Genomic DNA, 22,540 nt, shown 5'->3' on the forward strand with positions numbered 1-22,540 from the left:
CATCAAAAATGTATTATTCCCAACAAGTTACTCTCTTGTTTCATGTGGCATGTTTTGTATGTCTCAAGTGATTCAAAATCAAGCGAGTCCAAACGATCCATCTTGCATGGAGTTTCTTCATGCATTTATACCAATAGGTATGGTTTGCATGTCTCAAACGTTTCAAAAATGAGTGAGTACAAAGATCCATCAGCATGGAGCTTCTACATGCATTTTATACCAACATGACTCAAGTGGCAGTGCCACAACTAAGTGGTACTATCATTATTACTTTGTATCTTTGGCACTAATATTATGAACATGTGTAACACTACGATCGAGATTCAATAAACCATTGAGGATAATTATTCAAGCAAGTAGAACAACTATTATTCTCTTTAAACGAATAATCGTATTGCAATAAACATGATCCAATCATGTTCATGCTCAACGCAAACAATAAATAACAATTATTTAGGTTTTACCACCAATCCCGATGATAGAGGGAGCGTGCGACGTTTGATCACATCAACCTTGGAAACACTTCCAACACTTATCGTCACCTCGCCTTTAGCTAGTCTCCGTTTATACCGTAGCTTTCATTTCTTGTTACTAATCACTTAGCAACTGAACCGGTATCCAATACCCTCGCGCTACTAGGAGTACTAGTAAAGTACACATCAACTTCATGTATATCAAATATACTTCTTTCGACTTTGCCAACCTTCTTATCTACCGAGTATCTAGAGTTGCTCCGCCTCAGTGACTGTTCCCCTCATAACAGAAGCACTTAGTCTCGGGTTTGGGTTTAATCTTGGGTCTCTTCATTAGTGCAGCAACTGTTTTGCCGTTTCACGAAGTATCCCTTTTAGACCTTGCCTCTCTTGAAACTTAGTGGTTTTACTAACCATCAACTATTGATGCTCCTTCTTGATTTCTACTTTTGCAGTGTCAAACATTGCGAATCGCTCAAGGATCATCGTATCTATCCTTGATATGTTATAGTTCATCACGAAGCTCTCTCAGCTTGGTGGCAGTGACTTTGGAGAACCATCACTATCTCATCTGGAAGATCAACTCCCACTTGATTAAGGCGATTGTCGTACTCAGACAATCTGAGCACATGCTCAACTATTGAGCTTTTCTCCTTTAATTTGTGGACAAAGAATCTTGTCGGAGGTCTCATACCTCTCAACAAGGGCACAAGCATGAAATCATAATTTCATCTCTTTACAACATCTCTTATGTTCCGTGACGTCTCAAAACGTCTTCAGTGCCTTGCTTCTAAGCCATTGAGTATTTTGCACTGAACTATCGTGTAGTCATCAGAAACGTGTATGTCGGATGTTCACAACATCCACAGACGACGCTCGAGGTGCAGCACACTGAGTGGTGCATTACGGACATAAGCCTTCTGTGCAGCAACGAGGACAATCCTCAGTTTTACAGACTCAGTCCGCAAAGTTTGCTACTATTAACTTTCAACTAAATTGTCTCTAGGAACATATAAAAATAGTAGAGCTATAGCGCAAGCTACATCGTAATTCGCAAAGACCATTAGACTATGTTCATGACAATTAGTTCAATTAATCATATTACTTAAGAACTCCCACTCAAAAAGTACATCTCTCTAGTCATTTGAGTGGTACATGATCCAAATCCACTATCTCAAGTCCGATCATCACGTGAGTCGAGAATAGTTTCAGTGGTAAGCATCTCTATGCTAATCATATCAACTATACGATTCATGCTCGACCTTTCGGTCTCATATGTTCCGAGGCCATGTATGCACATGCTAGGCTCATCAAGTTTAACCCGAGTGTTCCACGTGTGCAACTATTTTGCACCCGTTGTATGTGAACGTTGAGTCTATCACACCCGATCATCACGTGGTGTCTCAAAACGAAGAACTGTCGCAACAGTGCATAGTCGGGGAGAACACAATTTGAGCTTGAAATTTTAGTGAGAGATCACCTCATAATGCTACCGTCGTTCTAAGCATAATAAGGTGCATAAAGGATTAACATCACATGCAATTCATAAGTGACATGATATGGCCATCATCATGTGCTTCTTGATCTCCATGACCAAAGCACCGGCACGATCTTCTTGTCACCGGCGTCACACCATGATCTCCATCAACGTGTAGCCATCGGGGTTGTCGTGCTACTCATGCTATTACTACTAAAGCTACATCCTAGCAATATACTAAACACATCTGCAAGCACAAACGTTAGTTTAAAGACAACCCTATGGCTCCTGTCGGTTGCCGTACCATCGACGTGCAAGTCGATATTAACTATTACACCATGACCATCTCATACATCCAGTATATCACATCACATCGTTGGCCATATCACATCACAAGCATACCCTGCAAAAACAAGTTAGACGTCCTCTAATTGTTGTTGCATGTTTTACGTGGTGACCATGGGTATCTAGTAGGATCGCAACTTACTTACGCAAACACCACAACGGAGATATATGAATTGCTATTTAACCTCATCCAAGGACCTCCTCGGTCAAATCCGATTCAACTAAAGTTGGAGAAACCAACACTCACCAGTCATCTTTGAGCAACGGAGTTACTCGTAGCGATGAAACCAGTCTCTCGTAAGCGTACGAGTAATGTCGATCCGGGCCGCTTCGATCCAACAATACCGCGGAATCAAGAAAAGACTAAGGAGGGAAGCAAATCGCACATCACCGCCCACAAAAACTTTTGTATTCTACTCGAGAAGACATCTACGCATGAACCTGGCTCTGATACCACTATTGGGGAACGTGGTACGGGAAACAAAAAATTTCCTACGCGCACGAAGACCTATCATGGTGATGTCCATCTACGAGGGGGATTTCAGATCTACGTACCCTTGTAGATCGCACAGCGGAAGCGTTAATAAACGCGGTTGATGTAGTGGAACATCCTCACATCCCTCGATCCGCCCCGTGAACCTTCCCGTGATCCGTCCCACGATCCGCTCCGATCTAGTGCCGAACGGACGGCACCTCCGCGTTCAGCACACGTACAGCTCAACGATGATCTCGGCCTTCTTGATCCAGCAAGAGAGACAGAGAGGTAGATGAGTTCTTCGGCAGCGTGACGGTGCTCCGGAGGTTGGTGGTGATCTAATCTCAGCAGGGCTCCGCCCGAGCTCCGCAGAAACGCGATCTAGAGGAAAAACCATGGAGGTATGTGGTCGGGCTGCCGTGGCAAAGTTGTTTCAAATCAGCCCTAAAACCTCCGTATATATAGGTGGGAGGGGAAGGGCCTGGCCTTGGGGCTCAAGGAACCCCAAGGGGTTCGGCCGAAGCAAGGGGGAGAGTCCTCCCGTTCCAATCCTAGTCCAACTAGGATTGGAAGGTGGAGTCCTTCTCCACTTTCCCACTTCCCTTTTTTTCTTTTCTCTTTGATTTTTCTTTCTCCTACGCATAGGGCTACTTGGGCTGTCCCACCAACCCACTAAGGGCTGGTGTGGCACCCCTAAGGCCTATGGGCTTCCCCCGGGTGGGCTGGCCCGTCCCGGTGAACATCCGGAACCCATTCGTCATTCCCGGTACATTCCCAGTAATTCCGAAAACCTTCCGGTAATCAAATGAGGTCATCCTATATATCAATCTTCGTCTCCGGACCATTCCAGAAACCCTCGTTATGTCTGTGATCTCATCCGGGACTCCGAACAACATTTGGTAACCAACCATATAACTCAAATACGCATAAAACAACGTCGAACCTTAAGTGTGCAGACCCTACGGGTTCGAGAACTATGTAGACATGACCCGAGGGACTCCTCGGTCAATATCCAATAGCGGGACCTGGATGCCTATATTGGATCCTACATATTCTACGAAGATCTTATCGTTTGAACCTCAGTGCCAAGGATTTATATAATCCCGTATGTCATTCCCTTTGTCCTTCGGTATGTTACTTGCCCGAGATTCGATCGTCAGTATCCGCATACCTATTTCAATCTCATTTACCGGCAAGTCTCTTTACTCGTTCCGTAATACAAGATTCCGTAACTTACACTAAGTCACATTGCTTGCAAGGCTTGTGTGTGATGTTGTATTACCGAGTGGGCCCCGAGATACCTCTCCGTCACACGGAGTGACAAATCCTAGTCTTGATCCATACTAACTCAATGGACACCTTCGGAGATACTTGTAAAGAATCTTTATAGTCACCCAGTTACGTTGTGACGTTTGATACACACAAAGCATTCCTCTGGTGTCAGTGAGTTATATGATCTCATGGTCATAGGAATAAATACTTGACACGCAGAAAACAGTAGCAACAAAATGACACGATCAACATGGTACGTCTATTAGTTTGGGTCTAGTCCATCACATGATTCTCCTAATGATGTGATCCCGTTATCAAGTGACAACACTTGCCTATGGTCAGGAAACCTTGACCATCTTTGATCAACGAGCTAGTCAACTAGAGGCTTACTAGTGACAGTGTTTTGTCTATGTATCCACACAAGTATTGTGTTTCCAATCAATACAATTATAGCATGGATAATAAACGATTATCATGGACAAAGAAATATAATAATAACTAATTTATTATTGTCTCTAGGGCATATTTCCAACACATAAGACAAATAAAAGTCCCAAGTCGCTGCTGGCATGCGACCCAACACTTGGGGGCTACATCATATGATGTTTTATTTTCAAAGGGGGAGAACGTGTAAGTCGTGAGTCGCCACAAGCAATCGACCCAACACTTTGGGGCTACACTACTCACACCAAAATTTCTAAGGTCCCAAGTCGTTGCAGACATGCGACTCGGCACTTGGGGGCTACAGTATTCAGTTGTTTAAGTGATTATAAGGTCCAAATTGAAGACCTGACCCATCACACACTCATGAGTCGGTCCTTTGGGGCTATATCGGCTGAAGTTTTATAAATATAAGATGATTACAAGTCCCAGGCTGCTACATGCAAGACAACCCAACACTTGGGGGCTACATGGTCAAAGATATTATTGCAAATCACCAAGTCATCATGAACTGATAAACTTGGAGCTTGGGGGCTATAAGTAATATGGATATATCAAAAAATGAAGAGCACTTTCAAGATGTCAATTGTGAGCAAGACTGGTCTCATTTCTTCATGGAGCTGAATCATTGAGAGACCGGCTCAACACATTTGTTATCTAGTTGAAGCATTGAAAGACCAAGTCAACATCACACGGATTTCTTTATTCCCAATAATTTGATCAAGTCAATTGGAGTTCAGTTGTTTGACCTGGTATTACCAACAATCATGACCCAGTATTATCAATCACAACCCAACAACTTCGACGATCGCAACTTGACAAGCTCTAAACATCCTCAACCGAAAGTATTCAAAGCTCACTCAACACGAGAAGGATATTTTAAGTCTACTATTTTTTTTCAAGCTAGCAGCATTGGAAGCCGACTCAAATGGGTTATTTTTCCAATATTTCCCTATAAGAAACCAATGTCAGCAAATTGATTTTAAAGCTGGCTTACTGATATAACAAAGAGACCCGGACTTTCCAGGGTAAAGAAATGACAAGGACTTAAGGATGAACCGATGCCGGCTTAGAAGAACCTTCGACCCGACACACAACCTGTCAAGATTATTCTTTTGTTTATTGTGCAGGATAAGTTTAACATGGATAAATCCAAATTAAACTGGGGGCTAATGTCGGGGATATACCCCGTGGTATAAGCCGACCATAAATATGATCCGACCGGGACTTGGCAATTCACTCGTGACCCGACCGAGCTTGGCGACTCACTGGTGACTCAGTAGGCGGGTCAGACAAATGAAAAGACTCAAGGCCCAAGGCCCGACGTGCACCCCGACATAAGGTGGCTCATATAGAGGTCAGGAGTGCCGAATCACAAGAGAAGGCCCAAGAAGAAGAAAGACTCCCCCAAAAAGGAAACAAGACCCGGATTAGGATTCAAGAGAGACTAGTCCTGGTCCTATTCCTAGTAGGACTCTACATGTAAACCTACCCCTTCCACTTATATACGGAGGGGTAAGGAGCCCAAAGAGGGAGAAGTTAAGTCATTAGAGGTAGACATATTAGACACCCTCGAGATGATCATCTTCATCAATGAAACACAAGCAGGATGTAAGATTTTACCTCCATCGGAGGGCCAAACCTGGGTAAACTCACGTATCTCGATTCCGACCAACCCTCTCAAGCCGCCACATAGCTGCGATGGCTCGACACCTAAGTCCTTGCACGAGGACATATGACGTGATAAAAACCACAACAAGGAGGCTAGCCGGTGGCCATGCATAGCGGTGGCGCACTTGCTGTGTGGGGGTGCGTGGTACAGTGGAGGCATGGGTCGACCTCGGCCTACTTCGTGGGAGTGGCTGCCTGGTTGAAAGCCTGGTCGATGCTGGCCGGCCGCTGGTGACGACACCCGTGGTTGTTGTTTATCCACCTTGAAGGCATCGTTGGGGATTTCACAGCCTTTGCTCCCGGATCAATTTCTTCGGATGAAAGCCCTGATCCTGCAGTAGGTTCAAGCGACGTCATCGTCTTCAACGTCGTTTCCCTCTTTAGGACACCGTCTTGAAGACTTTGATCCCCCTGGTGCTTCCTACGAATGGACGCGCACGGGGGATTCTATGGCAACGATGACGCCGGTGAGCAATGTCAGATGCGTGGTCTTGATCGTGGTAGTCGGCTCTTCTTCTTCATCGTTTCCGTGGGTGTGCCTCGACTATTTGTTGCTGTGAAGTCGAAGACATGGTGGGGGCGGGGTATACGATGACGCGTGACTGGTGGTTCATTCGGTGATCCTCCATGACGCCAACCTTGCCTAGTTTCCTTTGTAGTTTACTATCAGAGTCGGAGGTGTGTTGTCTAGTTTCGGTTTGTATGGAGTTTTGTGATGTAGCTTTTAGGGCTGTTGTTTTTGTTTTTGTTTGATCTCCGGATCTTCTAGTCCTAGGACCTTTACCACCTTGTTGTTTTTCGTTACTTTTTGTTATTATCAATGAATGCCAGCGATGCTCGATCTTCCAAAATATATATAAACAAATGTTCCTATATAAACAAATATACGACATACATTGTATAAAAGTAGATATCAAACACATATATTATCAAATTTGGATTATGCGCATAAATATGTTAAATATGTATATTAAAATGTTCCTGATGTATAAAAAACGGACATTGTTGGTGAATTTTATTCCTATTAAAAATGTTCTTCGTGTGTTTTAATTTTTTTGATCAGATATTCAGAAAAGTGTTTAAAAATTGTATCTAAGAAAATATGTACATCATGTATTTGAAAAACAGTGAAAGCAGGGAAAACCACTAAATAAAGGGAAAATGAACAAAGGAAAAAAATAAGAAATAGAAAAACAATGAAAAACGACAAAGAAACAAAAAAAGGGGGGAAATGAATAAACCAAGAATGAAACAAAGGAAACCAAATAACCCGTTGAAGAAATAGAAACCAAGGTATTTTTTTGAGGTCAATAGTAGTTTATTTTATATGGGTAGGGCTACAATCCGATGGAAGGATTCCTTAATACGTAAGGTCCTATGTTAAGCCGCATAATTATAAGACCTATAAATTATAACAAGGATTAAAAAAAGAAAATAAAATCTATGAATAAATATTAAAAACAGAAAAAACCATAAGAAAAAAGACCAACAAAATCTGACCCCAAAAAGTAAAAAAGTTGGACAAGAAAACAACACAGAAAAACCCTGGGCCGTATGGTGAAAAAACAAACAAAAAAGAGAGAAAAATTGTTGTGCCTCAGTAATGGGCAGGCCCAGCCACAGCTACTTCACACGAGGGGAGGTAACCATTTCCCTATAAGCGAGGGCACGATTTCGTGGCATTTTCTATTTGACGCCACACGAGGGGAGTTAACGTGTATTTTTGTTAACTGGCCCCTTTGAAGTCCGAACTGGACGGGCCCATCTAGGCGCTTGTGACTTTTTTTAAAAACTTTCTATGAACTTATTTGTATATTGATAGACTTTTTAAAAATTTAAACGTATACTTTTTAAGATTGCTGAATGTTTTTCAATATCGATGAAGTTTTCAAAATTTGATGAATATTATTTTGTAAATGGATGAACTTTTTAAAGATTTATGAACTTATTTACAGTTCAATGAACTTTTTAAATAAATATATGAACTTTCTTTATTTTTTATGAACATTTTACAAATTTATTGAACTTTAATGAAACTTTTCTAATTTGGATGAACTTTTCTTCGAATTGAGGAACATTTTTCAAAATTGATAAACCTTTATTAAAGATATGAACTTTTTTCAAATGTATGTACCTTTCTTCTTTAAATCTGTAAACCTTTTCTGATTTTATATTTTTTTCGTAACAAAAAAAAATCAAAGGAGATAGAAAAACTGGGCAACAGTCTAGTGGGCCGGCCCTTGTTTGTAGCGCTGCAGGCGCCGGATCGTTAACTGGTGCCTGCAGCGGGCATAGGAACTCCCTGATTTAAACATTTTTTACATGTACTTCCTCCGTCTTATACTATAAGGACGTTTTGAACATTCAAATATGATAAAAAACGTTCATATATTATGGGACAGAGGGAGTACAGGAGTAGCTTGATACGAAATTACTATGGACATTTGGAGACCTCTTGTTCGACGCTCTAAAGCGTCAAACAGTATAGGCAACGCGTGAATGCCAGCGCCAATAGGCCAACCCTATTCTAGCGAGCTTCACTTGCACATTTTAGAAGAGGAACTATTTGGATGTTTTTTCTTCCCTTTTTGCTTTTATTCCAACAATATTTGGTGTATGTTCTATAGATGTATTAGAAACTTTAAATCATATATTTATAAAAATCACAACACATTAATTTTCTTTCAGTTTGTATTAAAAAAAATAAACGTATGTTTTAAAAAATACAACAAACACAATTGTTTTCACTCAAGGGCAGTCCTGAGATTTCGAGGTCCCAGGGCAAAAGTAGAATCGGAGGCCCCTTAATATATGCATCAAATAATAATTAATATATGTAAATATAAAATGATACCAAAAAACACTTATAATGTAGGTTAAAGCAATATTAACATTAAATAATTTATAACATTCAAATTTTCTTTTTACTGTCCTATATTCATAGTGATAGGTGAAAAAAATTCTTTAATGAAATAGGCCATCCACCATTAAGAATCAAAAGTACTTTTTCACCTAGTGACTCAGATCTCGCCTCTCGACGATAGAATATATTCATTGTTGGTGGGTGTAGCACAATGACATCTGAAAGCGAATCATTACATAAGAAAGGACACACCTGATCGAGATCAAACGAAGCATCACGGAGGGCGATGCTAGTATGGTGCGTTGTGTTCTGCATCATCATTTTTGGTTGCCCGGTGGGTTACTTGTGCGATAATGCGGAAACGTCTTAGCCTTCCAGGCCGACGTGCTACGTGCTATATAGCTGGGTTGCGAGCCCTCATACCGCGTACAAGAGGTTAGTATAGATCCTTAGAGATACAATCTTGGAGGTGAAGGAAAGCAAGAGATAAGAGATTAAACATTACATGAGTATCTACCTTGTCTAACTTAAACCCCCTTCGGTTGGAGATAAACCCCTTCAGTTGGAGATCCTCCTTAACACATGGCCCGCATCATCATATTATGTTTAACACCCTTCCTTAATCATAACCTTACCAAGTTGAGATTATGTTTGAAGTCTTCAAAACTTCTTGTAGGTAGATCCTTGGTAAAACCATATGCAACCTGGTCCTTTGAGTGAAAAAATCGAATGTCCAAAAGTTTATTTGCAACTCTTTCTCGGACAAAGTGAAAGTCTATCTCAATGTGTTTAGTTCTGGCATGAAAACTGGATTTGCTGATAGGTAAGTAGCACCTAGATTATCACACCATAAACATGGAGCTTTAGTGCTTCTCATATCTAGTTCCTTTAGAATGGATTGTACCCATATTATTTCTGTTGTTGCATTAGCCAATGCTTTATATTCTGCTTCTGTACTGGACCTGGAAACAATTGCTTGTTTTCTTGCACACCAAGATATCAAGTTAGGTCCAAAGAAAACTGCAAAGCCACCAGTTGAACGTCTATCATCCACACATCCTGCCCAGTCTGAGTCAAAAAATGCACTAACAAGTGTAGAGGGAGACTTGCAGAAATTTAGACCAATGCTCAAAGTATTTTTCACATATCTCACAATACGTTTTGCAACAGTGAAATAAACTGTAGTAGGTGCATGAAGAAACTGACAGACCTTATTCACAACAAATGATATGTCAGCTCTGGTGAGTGTTAAATACTGAACTGCACCTACTAGACTTCTGTATCTTGTGCTATCATCTGAGTTTAGAAGTTTTCCTTCAACAAGAGATAGTTTTTTTGTGCTAGATAAAGGAGTAGGTAGTGGCTTACAATTTTGTAAACCAACCTTTTTACTAGATCTGTTGCATACTTAACTTGGGAGAGGTGAAGACCATCCTTGTGCCTTTTTACCTCAATGCCAAGAAAGTAGTGTAGATCTCCCAAGTCCTTAAGGGCAAACTCTGCACTCAAATCTCTTAACAATCCTGTTATAGCTTCATCAGATGAGCTTGTCACAATTATATCATCAACATATATGAGAACAAATATGGATGTATTTGACTTGTTATAAATAAATAATGAAGTGTGGAATGAACCCAAGTGCTTGCATCTTTTTACTGAGACGAGAGTACCATGCTCTCGGAGCCTGTTTTAATCCATACAGGGCTTTGTCAAGTTTGCACACATGAGAGGGTGCATGTGGATTTTCAAAACCAGGAGGTTGTCTCATGTAAACCACTTCCTCCAGAACATCATGTAAGAACGCGTTCTGTACATCTAGCTGTCGCAGACTCCAGTCCCTGGACACAACAATGGACAAAATAAGGCGAATGGTGGCAGCTTTAACAACTGGACTAAATGTGTCCTCATAGTCAATACCATACCGTTGTTTAAATCCTTTTGCAACAAGTCTGGCCTTGTAGCGATCAATGGTTCCATCAATTTTTCTTTTTATCTTGAAAACCCACTTACAGTCAATAATATTTTTACCTTGTTGTGAGGGAACCAGATGCCATGTCCCATTCTTCTTGAGTGCTGCAAGCTCATTATGCATTGCCTTTTTTCCAATTTTCCTTACCAAGAGCCTCCTCAAGAGTATTGGGTTCTTCTGGTTCACGTGTTGAACAAACTAGTTCATATTTTGTAATATGTTTGTAGTCAACAGGTTTAGTTACCCCTTGTTGTAGCTGTGTTCGACGCTGAATGGGCACCTCGAGGGTCTCTGCAGAAATCACCGATGTAGACGATCCCAGCTCTGGCGATCCTGAGGCGCGGTTGCTGTCCGGGTCAGCTGTGTCGGCTGCGGCTCGCGGAGTCGTTGCAGCGCAAGGATCTTCTGCGCCTGCCGGTTGCCGCGCAGGAGTGGTTTGGGCCACAGAAGATCCAGACCGAGGCGCAGCGTGATGCCCCAATGATTGGGTCGGCCCACCTTTTGTCAGGCGAGTAACAGCGGCGCGCCGCTTGTACACCTGTGCTTGGGCCGCCAGCCGCGCACGCCTCGAGGCAGTACCGGCCCGCCTAGTGGGAGGCGGCGATTGGCGTGCATGGCCACATAGACTGCAGCCCATCGAAGTGTGCTGCGTGTCCCGCGCAGAGTCACCTGCGTCTCCAGCGTCGACAGGAGATGATCCCGAGGCTGATTCTCTGCGCGGCAGCGCTGACTCCGAGGTAGATGCCCTGCGCTGTAGTTCAGGGGCAATTCCCGAGGAGGATTTGTCCCCCACGGTGGGACACATGAAATAACGTCCAGCTTCGTTATTTGCTTCACCGTTTGCACTGTTTTCTTCACCGTTTGCACTGTTTTCTGCATCACCACAAAGCTCATGAAGGCTATTAGATGGGTTAGTCAACATATGATCATCACAAGTATCAATGCCTCCGTGATCATATCCGGAGAGATGAGTTGGGAGAAGTAAAATCTCTTTGCCTAAGAGGGCACCCGCATTAGGATGGAGAGTTGCAAAGGGGAATTTAGTCTCACCAAAAACGACATCACGAGAAATATAGACACGACGAGTGGGGATGTCAAGGCATTTTACTCCCTTGTGTTGAGCATTGTACCGAAGAAAAGCACATTGTTTTGATCAAAACATGAGCTTACGATTGTTATATGGGCGAAGGTTTGGCCAACAGGCGCAGCCAAAGACACGAAGAGACGTGTAGTCTGGTTTGATATGAAGGAGGCATTCCATAGGTGTTTCATTGTGAATGACACAGTTGGGTAACATATTTACGATGTGAACAACTGTAAGAAACGCTTCATCCCAAAACTTAAGAGGCATGGAGGCACCTACTGGAAGAGCCAGACCGACTTCAACTATGTGCCTATGTTTGCGTTCTGCTGACCCGTTTTGTTGGTGAGCATGTGGACATGACACATGATGTGATATGCCTAGATTTTGGAAGAAGGAATTGAGCTTTTCGTATTCTCATCCCCAATCTGATTGAATGGCTATTATTTTGCTGTCAAACTTGCGTTCAACAAGTGCTTGGAAGTTTTGAAAAACTTGAAACACATCGGATCTTTTCTTAAGGAGATAGATCCATGAAAATTTGTTGTAGTCATCTATGAAGCTTATATAGTACATGTATCTACCAACAGAGGAGGGGGAAGGGCCCCACACATCAGAGAAGATTAACTGTAGAGGCTTGGTAGAAACACTAGTAGATATAGGGTAAGGTAACTGATGACTTTTAGCACGTTGACAGGAATCACAAATAGTTTCAATATTTCGCTCACCAACAAACGGGAGCTTATTTCTTCTAAGTAACTTTTCTACTAAAGAAAAAGAAGCATGTCCTAAACGATCATGCCATCGAGTGAATGAAAGCTTGATAGCACCACAAGCTTGTTTATTGAATCTTCTAAACTCTGGAATCAACGGGTAGAGCCCTCGAACACATCTACCTCGATAGAGAATTTTCTTCGTTGCCTGATCCTTGATAAAAAAGAAATAGGGATGAAACTCAAGAAACACATGATTATCAATGGCAATTCTATGAAGAGAGAGAAGATTTTTGTGGGCACGAGGGACATGCAAGATTCTTTTAAGATGGATTTTACGGCTAGGGATATTGATAGTTGAATGACCAATGTGGCATATACCCATACCTTCGCCACTGGCAGTATGGATTTGATCCTTGCCACGGTATTTTTCCTTCATGGTGACCTTTTCCAACTCATTGGTGATGTGGTTGGTGGTGCCACTGTCGACATACCAGTTTGTATCGACGCCATAGGAGCTATCTGCCATTGCAGCGACCTTTTCTTTATCTTGTGAAGAGTCTTCATCCTCGTCGTAGCGCTACCAACAGTCCTTCGCCGTATGACCAAGCTTGCCACAGATCTGGCAGCGAGGCGTGTCCGGTCAGGTTCTGTTGGCACCACCACCGCGGCGCCCGTTGGAGTTGCCACGAGAAGTGCCACCACCACGACGCCCTTTGCCGCGGAAGGAGCCACGCGAGCGAGAGCCGTCGCCACCACGGCCTCTGGTTGCAGAGTTGGCGGAAGATTTGAAGCCGCCGCCAGAGCTATGATACTGCGCCATGCGTTGATCAAAGTTACTAAGCATAGCGAAGAGTTCATCGAAGGTTACCGGGGTTCGAGCATCTAGGGCGGAGACGAGGGGCTGATAATCTTGATCAAGCCCATGGATGATGTAGGAGATGAGCTCATCATCTTGGATGGCCTTGCCGGCTGCTGCGAGTTCATCAGCGTAGCCTCGCATGGCAGCGAAGTAGGAAGCCACCGACTGGTTTCCCTTCTGCGCGTTGATCAGCGCAGTTCGGATGTTGTTGACGCGGCTGAGTGACTGCGACGAAAACATGTTCGCCAATGCCACCCAGAGTTCTCGCGCCGTGGTGATCGTGGTCACCATGACGAGAACCTCTTTGGAGAGGTTTTGGAGCAGGTATCCGAGGACCTGCTGATCCTCCCTCACCCAAGTCGGATGAAGGGGATTTGACTCAGAGATTTCCTTCCCGTCGGTGTCCTTGGTGCTAAGGACCACAACTGGTTCAGATGCCGTGCCGTCGACGTAGTGGTAGACGCCGACGCCCCCCAGCTGTGGCGTGATCTGTGTTCGCCACAAAACGTAGTTGGTGCGGGAGAGTTTTTCCGGGACTCCGCCGCTGAGTAACGGCTGGTGGGAGCTGGAGAAAGAGATGGCGATGGCGCACGATGGGTGGAGATGAACTAGCTAGACTAATGGAGGAAGATTGCTCTGTATACCATGTGCGATAATGCGGAAACGTCTTAGCCTTCCAAGCTGACGTGCTGCGTGTTATATAGCTGGGTTGCGAGCCCTCATACTGCGTACAAGAGGTTAGGATAGATCCTTAGAGATACAATCTTGGAGGTGAAGGAAAGCAAGAGATAAGAGATTAAACATTACATGAGTACCTATCTTGTCTAACTTAAACCCCCTTCGGTTGGAGATCATCCTTAACACATGGCCCGCATCATCATATTATGTTTAACATTACTAACTTGGGCTAGATATACGTAGATAGTTAGCTCACAAGTGTCTTGTAGATTTTGTAATTTACAGTGGCTCCACAAAGTTGGTGACTGTTGTTTGTACAGTGAGCTGATATAGAATGCTTGATCACACAAACTAATCTGGCCGCATATTTACAGTACTCTTATGTTGAATTTACAGTATGGTAATGGTGGATATACACTGTCCTATAGATTTTGTAATTTATTGTAGTAGCTCCATATAGCGTGTCATTGTTGTTCGTACAGTGAGTTCATATAGAATGCTTGATCACATGAATTTGTTTGAATGCATATTACAGTTTCCTGGTGTTTAATTTATAATACATTGATGATGGGTTTATGATCCTATAGCTTCTGTAAATTTTAGTAGTTCTTTTGTGACTGTTGTTTTTTACAGTTAGCTGATAGTGAATTTTCCTGTGGCCACCTCTTTCAGAGATCACCATCACTACCTAGCACTGTGATTTTGCTACAATTGTTGTCCTTCTAATGATGTTCCTTTTACTTCTTTTGTTTTGCCATGATTGTTACACTTCATTGTGGTTCTTTTACATTCATTGTTCCTCTTATTGTTTGCTGTTCTCAATGCTGCAACAGTGGTGACTGAGAATCCGGCGACACTCGAATAGAAGTTGAAGAATTCTTATCCTTCTCTTGTGTTGAACTCCATTCCCAGGTGCGGCATTATAATGTTGTCAGTGTTCATGACATTTCCTTCGTGTGCGACAGTATTTCCATTTTCTAAGAAATTCTCAATACCCTCTTCATTTAAATATTCATCTTCCTTTTCAGTCGGCTTTAACTGATGGTTATCCATGCTTTTCTCAGCTTCATTATTACTCACTGTATGTTCCACACATGTGGCACATTGTCTGAAGTGTATGAATTTCCCCGTAACATGATGCATCCTTCATCTTCAGCTAACCTGCAACAAGTGTATGCTTTTTATTTATTTATTTTCTTCATGAATTTTTGTAGCTGATGCAACCTCAATATGTGTTTACATTTCAGTTTCTCTACTTGATGTTTCTTAATTACCTTGTCAAGCTTAGATTGTCAAGAAGGCCTACTTTCCAGGGATTGGAAGAAGCTGGATCAATACTGGCTTCATCTCCTTGTGTTTGTTGCGGGACCTGCAAACATGGTACAAGGTTAGTTCCTTAAAATAAATTAAAAGAAGCTTTCTGTAGCTTGTTGCCTTGCTGTACATTGCTGTAACTTGCAGTTACAGGGTTGTACAGTCCTCTATCACCAGACTGGTTTTCTGTAGCATCTTGTCCATCCTGGTAGTTGAGTAAGTTATTTTCTGTGATCTGTTCCTGTTTCAAGCAAGGAAGTCGATAAAATTTGTTGTCTGATGTGTGTAATGTACTAATTTCTGTCTTTTCTCTCTGCAATCTATGGATCAGATCTTTGATATTTTCTTTCTTTCAATAAGTGAAGATGTTATGAGCTTCAAAGATTCAACAGTCAAATCTGTGATAAGGTCGTTGCTTGTCCATTTGGTACATCTGGAACCAATTTTCTAATTTTCGTAACATTCTTTTCTGTTGTAGGAAATGGATCTCCCAGCCGCTGGTTTTGGGCTTATTTTTCCTCATGTTAACACAGAAAAACAATCTGGGAATCTCGTGTGCGTCTTGGTACGAAGAAACATCGTAAATCCATATATTGCTGCTGAGAGAGATATCCGTTTATGTTTTAGATTTTTTTTTTGAAAGACCCAGCTCATGGCTGGCATATATTGATTCAAAAGGAGGTAACAATGCGGGGAAAACAACATGTGGATGCGATCCGAGTGATCAAGGAAAAAAGAGAAAGAAAGTAAACAAAAGAGGGATGGGGGTTACAGTGGGCGGTATTTCATGGTGGATCCCAAAATGGGGGCTCCAAAAATGTGGCTCCAGCCTGTCTCCAAAATTCAACGGTTCTTGTGATTGCATTCTTCATGTTTTGAAGATTCGCGTGCTTGTTCCTCAAAGTGCAGTCATTCCTCTCCTTCCAAATCTCAGACAGGATCAAGATGATCATTGTCTTGATGGCTTTTCTGTGCTTTTGTAAAGCTTTGTTGATCATCGTAGCTACTATATCCGATGAGTTTACTTTTTCTTCCCATGCGCCTGGGTGCAGTGACTCACATCCGAGGTGCAATGCCGCGTGTGTCCAGATTTGGAGGGACAACGGGCATTGCCAGAACAGGTGCTTCGCTGATTCCAGATTCCGATGACATAATTGGCAGAAGTAGCCATTGGGCCATCCCCTGCGCTGAAGACGATCGTTGCACCATAGTCTGTTCTTGAGCAGCAGCCAGGTGAAAAATCTTTAGCCATGCAGGTGCCCAGGTTGTCCATATCATCTTTTTGTAATAAGATCTTAGGTATCCTGGGAACTGAGCCTTGTAAGCAGAGCTGGCAGAATACAGCCCTGATGCTTCAAGTTTCCACATGATTGTGTCTCGAATCCCCTCTTGTAAGTGGAGCTCCATGTCTTGGATCTATCTATGTAGCCTAATTGCCTCCTCCCACAACAGCATTGTGTCCCCATGGGCGAGGTCAGCTATCCAGGTGTTGTTTGCGAACGCCTCGCGTACTGATCTATTCTTTCTCCTGGAGTGTCTAAAGAGGTTTGGGAAGGACGTCTTTAGGTTTCCAGAGCCCGTCCATGAGCAGTGCCAAAAGGATGCCGTTGCGCCGTTGCCGAGGGTGACCGTCGTGGAGGCATGAAAAAGTGCCCTGTCGGTCTCGTCACATGGTAGAGCCATGCCATGCCATGGTCTATCCTGGCTTGTCCAGGATAGCCATAACCAACGTAGCCTAAGTGATCTACTGAAGCGATTCAAATCTAGGATTCCCAATCCCCCTTTTGTTGGGGAACGTCGCATGGGAAACAAAAATTTTCCTACGCGCACGAAGACCTATCATGGTGATGTCCATCTACGAGAGGGGATGAGTGATCTACGTACCCTTGTAGATCGTACAGCAGAAGCGTTTAGAGAACGCGGTTGATGTAGTGGAACGTCCTCACGTCCCTCGATCCGCCCCGCGAACAATCCCGCGATCAGTCCCACGATCTAGTACCGAACGGACGGCACCTCCGCGTTCAGCACACGTACAGCTCGACGATGATCTCGGCCTTCTTGATCCAGCAAGAGAGACGGAGAGGTAGAAGAGTTCTCCGGCAGCATGACGGCGCTCCGGAGGTTGGTGATGATCTTGTCTCAGCAGGGCTCCGCCCGAGCTCCGCAGAAACACGATGTAGAGGAAAAACTATGGAGGTATGTGGTCGGGCAGCCGTGAGAAAGTCGTCTCAAATCTGCCCTAAAAGCCCCATATATATAGGAGGAGGGAGGGGGACCTTGCCTTGGGGTCCAAGGGACTCCCAAGGGGTCGGCCGAGCCAAGGGGGGGAGGACTCCCCCCCCCAAACCGAGTTGGACTTGGTTTGGTGGGAGGAGTCCCCCTCCCTTCCCACTTCTTCCCTCTTTTTTTTTTCTTTTCCTTTGATTTTCTTATCTTGGCGCATAGGCTCCCTTGGGGCTGTCCCACCAGCCCACTAAGGGCTGGTGTGTCCCCCAAAAGCCTATGGGCTTCCCCGGAGTGGGTTGCCCCCCTCCGGTGAACTCCCGGAACCCATTCGTCATTCCCGGTACATTCCCGGTAACTCCGAAAACCTTCCGGTAATCAAATGAGGTCATCCTATATATCAATCTTCGTTTCTGGACCATTCCGGAAACCCTCGTGACGTCCGTGATCTCATCCGGGACTCCGAACAACATCCGGTAACCAACCATATAACTCAAATACGCATAAAACAACGTCGAACCTTAAGTGTGCAGACCCTGCGGGTTCGAGAACTATGTAGATATGACCCGAGAGACTCCTCGGTCAATATCCAATAGCGGGACCTGGATGCCCATATTGGATCCTACATATTCTACGAAGATCTTTATCGTTTGAACCTCAGTGCCAAGGATTCGTATAATCCCGTATGTCATTCCCTTTGTCCTTCGGTATGTTACTTGCCCGAGATTCGATCGTTAGTATCCGTATACCTATTTCAATCTCTTTTACCGGCAAGTCTCTTTACTCGTTCCGTAATACAAGATCCCGCAACTTACACTAAGTTACATTGCTTGCAAGGCTTGTGTGTGATGTTGTATTACCGAGTGGGCCCCGAGATACCTCTCCGTCACACGGAGTGACAAATCCCAGTCTTGATCCATACTAACTCAACTAACACCTTCGGAGATACCTGTAGAGCATCTTTATAGTCACCCAGTTACGTTGCGACGTTTGATACACACAAAGCATTCCTCCGGTGTCAGTGAGTTATATGATCTCATGGTCATAGGAATAAATACTTGACACGCAGAAAACAGTAGCAACAAAATGACACGATCAACATGCTACGTCTATTAGTTTGGGTCTAGTCCATCACGTGATTCTCCTAATGACGTGATCCAGTTATCAAGCAACAACACCTTGTTCATAATCAGAAGACACTGACTATCATCGATCAACTGGCTAGCCAACTAGAGGCATGCTAGGGACGGTGTTTTGTCTATGTATCCACACATGTAAATGAGTCTTCATTCAATACAATTATAGCATGGATAATAAACTACTATCTTGATACAGGAATTATAATAATAACTATACATTTATTATTGCCTCTAGGGCATAATTCCAACAGTCTCCCACTTGCACTAGAGTCAATAATCTAGCCCTCACATCACCATGTGAATTACATTGTAATAAATCTAACACCCATACAGTTCTGGTGTCGATCATGTTTTGGCCGTGGAAGAGGTTTAGTCAGCGGGTCTGCTACATTCAGATCTGTGTGCACTTTGCATATATTTACGTCCTCCTCCTCGACGTAGTCGCGGATGAGGTTGAAGCGTCGTTTGATGTGTCTGGTCTTCTTGTGAAACCTTGGTTCCTTTGCTAAGGCAATGGCACCAGTGTTGTCACAGAACAAGGTTATTGGATCCAGTGCACTTGGCACCACTCCAAGATCCGTCATGAACTGCTTCATCCAGACACCCTCCTTAGCCGCCTCCGAGGCAGCCATGTACTCCGCTTCACATGTAGACTCTGCTACGACGCTTTGCTTGGAACTGCACCAGCTTACTGCACCCCCATTAAGAATAAATACGTATCCGGTTTGCGACTTAGAGTCGTCCGGATCTGTGTCAATGCTTGCATCGACGTAACCTTTTACGGCGAGCTCTTCATCACCTTCATACACGAGAAACATCTCCTTAGTCCTTTTCAGGTACTTCAGGATATTCTTGACCGCCGTCCAGTGATCCACTCCTGGATTACTCTGGAACCTACCTGCCATACTTATGGCCAGGCTAACATCCGGTCTAGTGCACAGCATTGCATACATGATAGAGCCTACGGCTGAAGCATAGGGGACGGAGAGCATATGCTCTCTATCTTCATCAGTTGCTGGGCACTGAGTCTTACTCAATCTCGTACCTTGTAACACCGGCAAGAACCCTTTCTTGGACTGTTCCATTTTGAACCTCTTCAAAACTTTATCAAGGTATGTGCTTTGTGAAAGTCCTATCAGGCGTTTTGATCTATCCCTATAGATCTTAATGCCTAGAATGTAAGCAGCTTCTCCTAGGTCTTTCATAGAGAAACTTTTATTCAAGTAACCTTTTATGCTCTCCAAAAGCTCTACGTTGTTTCCAATCAGTAATATGTCATCCACATATAATATTAGAAACGCCACAGAGCTCCCACTCACTTTCTTGTAAATACAAGATTCTCCAACCACTTGTATAAACCCAAATGCTTTGATCACCTCATCAAAGCGCTTGTTCCAACTCCGAGATGCTTGCACCAGTCCATAAATGGATCGCTGGAGCTTGCACACCTTGTCAGCATTTTTAGGATCGACAAAACCTTCGGGTTGCATCATATACAACTCTTCCTGAAGGAAACCATTAAGGAATGCCGTTTTGACATCCATCTGCCAGATTTCATAATCGAAAAATGCAGCTATTGCTAACATGATTCTGACGGACTTAAGCATCGCTACGGGTGAGAAGGTCTCATCGTAGTCAACTCCTGGAACTTGCGAAAAACCCTTTGCCACAAGTCGAGCTTTATAAACGGTCACATTACCGTCAGCGTCCGTCTTCTTCTTAAAGATCCATTTGTTCTGAATAGCCTTGCGGCCTTCAGGTAGTATCTCCAAAGTCCACACTTTGTTCTCATACATGGATCCTATCTCGGATTTCATGGCTTCTAGCCATTTGTTGGAATCTGGGCCCACCATTGCTTCTTCATAATTTGCAGGTTCATTGTTGTCTAACAACATGATTGACAAGACGGGATTACCGTACCACTCTGGAGCAGCGCGTGATCTCGTCGACCTGCGTGGTTCAACAGAAACTTGAACTGGAGTTTCATGATCATCATCATTAACTTCCTCCTCAACCGGCGTCGCAACGACAGAGGTTTCCCCTTGCCCTGCGCCACCATCCAGAGGGATGAGAGGTTCGACAACCTCGAGTTCTATCTTCCTCCCACTCAATTATCTCGAGAGAAACTCCTTCTCGAGAAAAGTTCCGTTTTTAGCAACAAACACTTTGCCCTCGGATTTGAGATAGAAGGTGTACCCAACTGTCTCCTTTGGGTAACCTATGAAGACGCACTTTTCCGCTTTGGGTTCCAGCTTTTCAGGCTGAAGCTTTTTGACATAAGCATCACATCCCCAAACTTTAAGAAACGACAGTTCGTATGGTGTCGTCTCAACGGATTTCGATGGTGCCCTATTTAAAGTGAATGCAGCTGTTTCTAATGCATAACCCCAAAATGATAATGGCAAATCAGTAAGAGACATCATAGATCGCACCATCTCTAACAAAGTACGATTACGACGTTCGGACACACCATTACGCTGTGGTGTTTCAGGCGGGGTTAACTGCGAAACAATTCCACATTGTCTTAAGTGAGTACCAAACTCGAAACTCAGATATTCACCCCCACGATCAGACCGTAGGAACTTGATCTTCTTGTTACGATGATTTTCTACTTCACTCTGAAATTGCTTGAACTTTTCAAATGTTTCAGACTTGTGCTTCATCAAGTAGACATAACCATATCTACTTAAATCGTCAGTGAAGGTGAGAAAATAACGATATCCGCCGCGTGCCTCCACGCTCATCGGACCACACACATCGGTATGTATGATTTCCAACAAGTCACTTGCACGCTCCATTGTTCCGGAGAACGGAGTTTTAGTCATCTTGCCCATGAGGCATGGTTCGCACGTGTCAAGTGAATCAAAGTCAAGTGACTCCAAAAGTCCATCAGCATGGAGTTTCTTCATGCGCTTTGCACCAATATGACCCAAGCGGCAGTGCCACAAAAATATGGCGCTATCATTGTTTACTCTAACTCTTTTGGTCTCAATGTTATGTATATGCGTATCGCTATCGAGATTCAATATGAACAATCCTCTCACATTCGGTGCATGACCATAAAAGATGTTACTCATAGAAATAGAACAACCATTATTCTCAGACTTAAAAGAGTAACCGTCTCGCAATAAACAAGATCCAGATACAATGTTCATGCTCAACGCAGGCACTAAATAACAATGATTTAAGTTCATCACTAATCCCGATGGTAGTTGAAGTGATACGGTGCCGACGGCGATTGCATCAACCTTGGAACCGTTTCCTACGCGCATCGTCACTTCGTCTTTCGCCAGCCTTCGTCTATTCCGCAGTTCCTGCTTCGAGTTGCAAATGTGAGCAACAGAACCGGTATCGAATACCCAGGCACTACTACGAGAGCCGGTTAAGTACACATCAATAACATGTATATCAAATATACCTGATTTTTCTTTGCCCGCCTTCTTATCTGCCAGATACTTGGGGCAATTGCGCTTCCAGTGACCCATACCCTTGCAATAGAAGCACTCTGTTTCAGGCTTAGGTCCAGCCTTGGGTTTCTTCGGCG

The 22,540-nt window shown here is 43.6% G+C and overlaps 1 non-coding gene across 1 annotated transcript; it reads right to left on the minus strand.

Moving 5' to 3' along the window:
- Positions 1-13,608: 13,608 nt before the first annotated feature.
- Positions 13,609-13,744, minus strand: LOC123451573. The gene has a single exon (XR_006632413.1). It is a non-coding gene; the product is annotated as a small nucleolar RNA Z247 (small nucleolar RNA).
- Between the last annotated feature and the right edge of the window lie 8,796 nt (positions 13,745-22,540).

Source organism: Hordeum vulgare, chromosome 4H (assembly GCF_904849725.1).
Source record: "Hordeum vulgare subsp. vulgare chromosome 4H, MorexV3_pseudomolecules_assembly, whole genome shotgun sequence".
NCBI lineage: Eukaryota > Viridiplantae > Streptophyta > Magnoliopsida > Poales > Poaceae > Hordeum > Hordeum vulgare.